This window comes from Arachis ipaensis, chromosome B04 (genome assembly GCF_000816755.2).
Source record: "Arachis ipaensis cultivar K30076 chromosome B04, Araip1.1, whole genome shotgun sequence".
Taxonomy (NCBI): domain Eukaryota; kingdom Viridiplantae; phylum Streptophyta; class Magnoliopsida; order Fabales; family Fabaceae; genus Arachis; species Arachis ipaensis.
Genome location: NC_029788.2, coordinates 87,244,896 through 87,251,195, shown reverse-complemented (window position 1 = coordinate 87,251,195; position 6,300 = coordinate 87,244,896).

Genomic DNA, 6,300 nt, shown 5'->3' with positions numbered 1-6,300 from the left:
GCGGTTAAAGTCAAGGTCCAAAGCAAAAAAAGAGTGTGCTTAAGAACCCTGGACACCTCTAATCGGGGACTTTAGCAAAGCTGAGTCACAATCTAAAAAGGTTCACCCAGTTATGTGTCTGTGGCATTTATGTATCCGGTGGTATTACTGGAAAACAAAGTGCTTAGGGCCACGACCAAGACTCATAAAGTAGCTTTGTTCAAGAATCAACATACTAAACTAAGAGAATCAATAACACTATTTTAACTCTGAGTTCCTATAGATGCCAATCATTCTGAATCTCAATGGATAGAGTGAGATGCCAAAACTATTCAAGAGGCAAAAAGCTATAAGTCCCGCTCATATAATTGAAGCTATGTTTCATTGATAGTTTGGAATTTATAGTATATTCTCTTTTTTTTATCCTAATTTATTTTCAGTTGCTTGGGGACAAGCAACAATTTAAGTTTGGTGTTGTGATGAGCGGATAATTTATACGCTTTTTGACATTGTTTTTAGTATGTTTTTAGTAGGATCTAGTTACTTTTAGGGATGTTTTCATTAGTTTTTATGTTAAATTCACATTTCTGGACTTTACTATGAGTTTGTGTATTTTTCTGTGATTTCAGGTATTTTCTGGCTGAAATTGAGGGACTTGAGCAGAAATCAGATTCAGAGGTTGAAGAAGGACTGCTGATGCTGTTGGATTCTGACCTCCCTGCACTCAAAGTGGATTTTCTGGAGCTACAGAACTCGAAATGGCACGCTTTCAATTGCGTTGGAAAGTAGACATCCAGGGCTTTCCAGCAATATATAATAGTCCATACTTTGGCCAAGAATGGATGACGTAAACTGGCATTCAACGCTAGCTTTCTGCCAAATCTGGCGTCCAGCGCCAGAAAAGGAGCCAAAACCAGAGTTGAACGCCCAAACTGGCACAAAAGCTGGCGTTCAACTCCAAGAAGGACCTCTACACGTGCAACACTCAAACTCAGCCCAAGCACACACCAAGTGGGCCCCGGAAGTGGATTTATGCATCAATTACTTACTCATGTAAACCCTAGTAGCTAGTTTATTATAAATAGGACATTTTACTAGTCTTTTTTGGATCATCCTGGATCCTGGATTGTATTATTGATCCTCTGATCACGTTTTGGGGGCTGGCCATTCGGCCATGCCTGGACCTTTCACTTATGTATTTTCAACGGTAGAGTTTCTACACTCCATAGATTAAGGTGCGGAGCTCTGCTGTTCCTCAAAGATTAATGCAAAGTACTACTGTTTTCTATTCAATTCATCTTGTTTCGCTTCTAAGATATTAATTCGTACTTCAATCTGAATATGATGAACGTGACAATCATCATCATTCCCTATGAACGCGTGCATGACAACCACTTCCGTTCTACCTTAGACTGAATGGGTATCTCTTAGATCTCCTAACCAGAATCTTTCAACAATCTCCGTGGGATTCGACCCTTACTCACGTAAGGTATTACTTGGACGACCCAGTGCACTTGCTGGTTAGTTACACGGAGTTGTGAACCATGGTCTTGGCATCATGTTTTTGGCGCCATTTCCAGGGAAAGAAAGAGCAATGAATTTTACATAATTAAAGTGTAATCACGATTCCGCGTACCACAAGCCTATCATCTACATCCAGAGCTTGAAACGGCTCGGCACACCAAAACAAGGGAAACCTCTCCACCAAATGTTCGTTCAAGTAAAAGGGAAAATCCTCGGGCACACTCCTAACTTTCACAAACATGGATTTGAAGTTCTTAAACGAGGACTTATACAGGCCGAATATCACACGACGGGGGTAGCTACTAAGATTTACCCACAAACTCCTATTTACCCCCTTGGCCTGAAATAATGAGAAGAACAACCTAAGAGATGGCGGACGATCTAGCAGCTCCATCAACACTTCGAATGCCCGAACAAAGCCCCAGGAGTTAGGGTGAAGCTGAGTCGGGGCACAATTCAGCCAGTACAGAACCCCACACTCAAACTCGGTGAAAGGGAGTCTCACTCCCAGTTCAATAAATAGGCAGCTATACATATAGAAAAAGGACCAATCGTCTAAACGGTCACAAACCCGGTCATCCCTTCCACACGGCAACAGTTCTATCCTTATATTGCTACCATCCCTAACCCAAACATTCGACCCCAGCAACCTCACCGACTCCTCATCATCAAATTGAGACACGCGCTCTCTCACCCTAGCATCAACCCAATCATAACAGCCTCCCACTTTATAGTTCTCCATTAAAGACAGGAAAAGAAAAACAAAAGAAAACAAAGAAGAAAGGAAGAGAGAATTACAACTGACCTGGCTTACTCATTTTTTAGACAAGGAGAAGAAAAAAACCTTTATCCCAAAATACAGCAGTTTGAAAAGAAAAAGAAAGTATAGGCAACATAAGAAACGGTTACCAACCCTGTGCATTTACTTCAAATTGGCAAAAAAGAGAGAGGCATTAAAACCACTACAGAAACCAACGGACAGGGATGCCTAGAGAAGCGGAGCGGTTTTCACATCAATCATTTCATACTGGCGCAAAGTACGAGGCCACTCAAAACGTTCAGCATTCCCAACAGAACCAAGCCGAGCTTGGGGGCTACAAGGACCATACGCGACAAACAAATTCGGCAACCGAGGATTCGGCACTCTTGGTCCGAAAGCTCGCCTTAGTCCTGTCCGCACCAAGGCAAGCTTGGGGGCTATGATACGTCACCCTTATCCTCGGTTGTGCAAAAAGCTCGGCACATGGGCTAATAAACTCGGTCCCGTATCAATCTCCCGAAATACTCGGCACAAACAGGAGCAGCCTCACCCAGTTGAAAACAAGAGACGTGCTTAGCAAACCTAAAGCACCGAAACAGAATATTCTAACCAACCTACAAACTAGGACTTATCCACAGCAAACGGTCAGAATAAATGCCTATAAAGCCGAGCTAATATCCTCGGCAAAGGGCAGGTTCTATCACTCTCAATCTTCTACTCTTTACTTTAAACTCATTCACTGAGAATTATTACTGACTTGAGTATTAGAGTATCTTGTGCAGGTATTCCCGCCGCGGTGTTTGACCTCGGCCGTCATAGGGAAGCCGACATGGTAATTCTTTTAGTTCTTCTTCATAGTATTGTTCTATCCTTTTTTTTTCCTTCTTTCTAAGTCAAATCCTAAAGACAGGTTTAATAATAATAATAATAATAATAATAATAATAATAATAATAATGAAAATCTTTGCACTGCAAAAGCAAAGGAATTAAACTCCACAAATAAATTCTAAAACAAAAAATACCATATTTGGTACTTTCTATCAAATAGAGATCATTTTTGGAGAGCCAAAATATCATTTCTTATCATTAACATGCTTTTCAAGAAATTCCTTAAGCAAAACTTCACTATATCAAATATCAATAGAAAAAAAAAGGCAAATTAGCAAGAACCTTATCAACAGAACCAAAAAAATTAAATCCGAATAGATTAGCAAAGAAACATATTAATTAATAAAAGAAAGGCCAAATGCATAATTATAATATCTACTATAATAAGAATAATAAGTTCAAATTACACTAACACATCAGCTCTCTCTACCTAAAGTAACCACTAACCAATATAACCTATCCCCTTAAAAAATACTTATTAATACAAAAGCAAATAAACTAACCTTCAATTTCTGATGAGCTTCATTTATAAAATTTTCCTTGCATTCCTTTATTTGGTGAGTATAAACTGAAAGAAGAGCAAGTAATTAAACTAATTATCATGTGTTTACATAGAATGCTAAATTATAGAAAGTAATAACAAAAGAGTAAACATAATAACACTTTTTTATATTAAAGAATATTGCTGCATTGTTACTTTTATATGATTGAAATCATTTGCTTAGCTTAAAATTTTAGAACAATTTATAAACTAAAAGCAGGGGAAATTAATTTATAATGGATTACATCACACAAAAAATGGAAATTCGTTGCCGAAGATGTAGCAGAAAAATTACCTTAGGAGCACATTCAATCTATCACTCACCGGCTTCTAGTGTATTAATAAAATGAATGGTGAAAATGTAGAATTTCTTTGTTTTGTTGCTATGGTATGTGAACACATATAGCACAGATGGTTAAGGATCTGTGTGAATATAATGCAGAGTTCAGGTTATTATGATGGTTTTCTTTCTGTATATATTGAATGAGACACCAAAAGAAAAAAAATGATGGAAATTAGGAACATAAGAAGCTTGATGCTATTATACAACATCTGTTACAGCATATTATGATACAAGTAGCCAAGTACAAGGATAATTCAGAAAAAAAAGCTAGCATTAATTTTTACAGTTGGATGTAATCTTTCTTCAACTGAAGTTAGAACTCAATGCAGGGGTTGGCCACATTCAGAATCTGAAAAAGCCTTGTAGTCAAACTATCTTTTAAAGCAGGGGTAACAGGAATCTCCCTAAATCATGGTCTCCAATACTGCCTTGTTTTCATTAGATGCATGCTGTTCTTCTGCCTTGTTTTCCATTATATAATTTTAATTTGTTCTTAGACCAATTGAATAATGAAGTCAATTAATTGATCTGACTGGTGTGTTATAATCAATTAGGTCCATTTGAGAAGCTGATAGGTCAAAACTTAAAACATTGGATGGTCCTGAATATGTAAGGAAGGTTTCAGAAAATTGTGTGGCATACATGAAATCCGTAGAAACATTCGGTGATGCAGAAGAAAAGGCTATTCATGAATTCAGACAAGCCTTCAAGGATCAAAACTTCCTACCAAGCTCTACTGTCTTCTACGAACAATTCCTCGATGGAACATTAAGGGTCAGTATATATACTATACTTAATTAATTAATTTTAATTAACCAATAGTAAACTACATAATTCAAACCACACTTGTTGCTAATATTCAAATTTAATCTAAATGAATAAAAATAAATCAATAAAGCAATTAGAAGGTAGCAGAAAGACTTACATCCAATGTCTTGGACTCCAATTGCTTTTGTTTTGCATTTCTAAAATAGATTCATCAAAGAATATTGCCTCCTCATCATATCTGTTGAAATCAGACATTATTCACAAATAAAAAAGAAAAATTGAAACTCGATCAAGTGATTAAGTTACCCAAAACTAACCATCTTTAGAGACCTTAAGTAATGAAGAACTTTTCAAAGCTCAAGCAACAACAGCAACGGTGTCTTCGAAAACCTCATCAGCCTTCACATTACCAAGAGATCCACAACCTAAACCAAAGTTTGAAAATGCAGCAGTTATTCCACCGAAACACTAAGCAGGTAAAATCAAAAGCAAACACAGCGTCGTGCTTCGGTTAAACACGACTCCTAAGGCAAAACCCGCCGCTGCTGCTGCAGGGTCTCAGCCTCCTCTCCCACAGAAAGATTCGTTCACCAACCTCAACATGCATACCAACCAACTACAACACCGTCAAACTCGCAGACCTTTCCGTTTTTCCTCTTCTTCAACTCACGCCTTTTCCAGTCTTCCTTTTTGCTTCTGTATTTTCTCTAATCCTGAATGGTCGTGAGATTGAATTGAGAGAGAAACAAATTGAGGAAAGAGAGAGAGGAAGAGAGAGAAATGAAAATTTGAAAATTTTTTTGAAGAAGATTAAAAGTTTAAAACTCATTTGAAAATTTTTGCGGGAAAATTCCCGCTAATGAGTTTTATTAGAATTTGAAATCAAAACATTTGGCTAATCAAGGAAAGACAATTCGTGTGATGGTGTTATCAGCCAATTAAATGCTACGATTATCAACCTATCCGTCTTTCTAGGCTCCATTGTCCAGTCACGCTAGTTTCAACATCTATCATGAAGACGAAAAAAATAAAACTACATAAAACAGTTGTCACTCTCTCAGGAATCATCTAACAGTGCTAAATAGTGTGTGAATTTTCTGTTTGGCTAGTTAACCATTATATATTAATAGATGTGAATACTAAACATACTTAATTATCATCAAGATTATCAATTGATGCCGCTATAGAACAAGCACCATTATTAGAGAAAAATATATCTGCCAAGAGAATCAAATTAATTATTAAGTCTATATTCAACAATTTTTAATTGGTAACTAATACTTAAATTCTAAAATAGTAAGACGACAAAAACAAAAATAAAATAAAATGAGAAGAAATATAAAAAAAATTCTATACCTTGATAAACTTGTTGAAGAACTTTACCATTAACCCTATGCAAACTAAGGCCTCTACCATTTTAGGTGTTAAGGAACTGTGGTATAGATCGAGGACTCTTCCTCCAGTATTAAATACAGACTCTAAAATTACTGCAGAAAT